The following is a 1196-nucleotide window of genomic DNA, read 5'->3' on the forward strand; positions in this document are numbered from 1 at the left end:
CGTACAGTTGGATGGTCAAGTCACAAAGGGAGGTGAGCTCTGGATGAATGGTTCCCGTACCAACTTCCAATCTAAGAATTCTTCATTAAAGGTACTTGATACTTTCAAATTTTAATTTCATAGAAACAAAAGGCAGAAGCTACTGAGAAATGCAGCTCATCTCACCCACTGTGACCAGTTCCCAGCCCACCCAGACAACCATCAGGTGAAATTAGAAGCTAAAGCCTTACGGAAACCTCTGCTTATTGACTTCTTTTATTTAAAAGCAAGCAATCAATTTTCAGACTTGCTCTCACAGCCTCACAATAGCAGCCCCCTGCTGCCAACCTCTCCCACTCTCTATCCGCCCCAAAACATGCACCTCATCCTCCGTGCCCTCGTTCTTACCTCGTAGGACCACACGCACTGCACTCCTGCAAACCTCCGTACGCATCTTCCCACTTCCACGTCCTCGTGGGTGGTGTACATCTCTCGCAGGCACTCGCCAATGTGGGGCACCATTCTCCGCAGCACTTCCCGGCTCATGATCACTCCTGGTCCCCCCATGCAGAAGTTTTCGCCCGGTTCCAGCGCCAGCTTCCCCATCTCCTCCGTGGTGCCGAGGCCGGTCTGCCCAAGAAAGAGGGGCTCGCTGCTGTTCAGACTCCTGAGGAAGTTCTCCAGTTTGTCCCCTTTGATGTAAACGTCATCGTCAGCCCTCATAAACCATTCGTATTTGTCCAAGTAGTGGTCATGCATGTATTTGAGCATCATGAAAGATTTCTTCTGGGGTGGGTAGGAGTCATCTACACCTGGAAGCGGCACAATGGGGATAGGAATGGAGGTGTCCGAACCCTCGCTGGAGAAGAACTCAACCTTGCCAGGAATGGTTTTGGACCACGTTCTAGATCAAAAAAAAGACAATAAGGATTCATTAAGTATGCAAACCAAGGCAGGCAGAGAGTGCTACCAGAGACCACTCAAAGGAACTACACCTCGTCTGCTTTACAAATTTTCTGTTTTAAACACCTTGAAGGGTTATTTTTTTCCATGCAAACGAGGACATTCACATGGTACACAGAGCAATTGGTATAACATGACATGGCAAGCATCTGAGTATCATTTTTGCAGCTGTATCTGATAGAAAAATAATTCAACAGTAGTAGTTCACTAGGAGCAGGCAGGCTGAGTGAATCACACTCGGTTTGGCCTAACAG

The 1196-nt window shown here is 47.9% G+C and overlaps 1 pseudogene across 1 annotated transcript; it reads right to left on the minus strand.

The window, feature by feature from the left end:
• Positions 1-387: 387 nt before the first annotated feature.
• On the minus strand, positions 388-883 carry LOC104544250 (annotated as a pseudogene). Its single transcript, XR_728168.1, has one exon. The product of XR_728168.1 is annotated as a chondroitin sulfate synthase 1 pseudogene (transcript).
• Positions 884-1196: the final 313 nt, after the last annotated feature.

Source organism: Mesitornis unicolor, unplaced genomic scaffold (genome assembly GCF_000695765.1).
Source record: "Mesitornis unicolor isolate BGI_N332 unplaced genomic scaffold, ASM69576v1 scaffold3637, whole genome shotgun sequence".
NCBI classification, from domain to species: Eukaryota; Metazoa; Chordata; class Aves; order Mesitornithiformes; family Mesitornithidae; genus Mesitornis; species Mesitornis unicolor.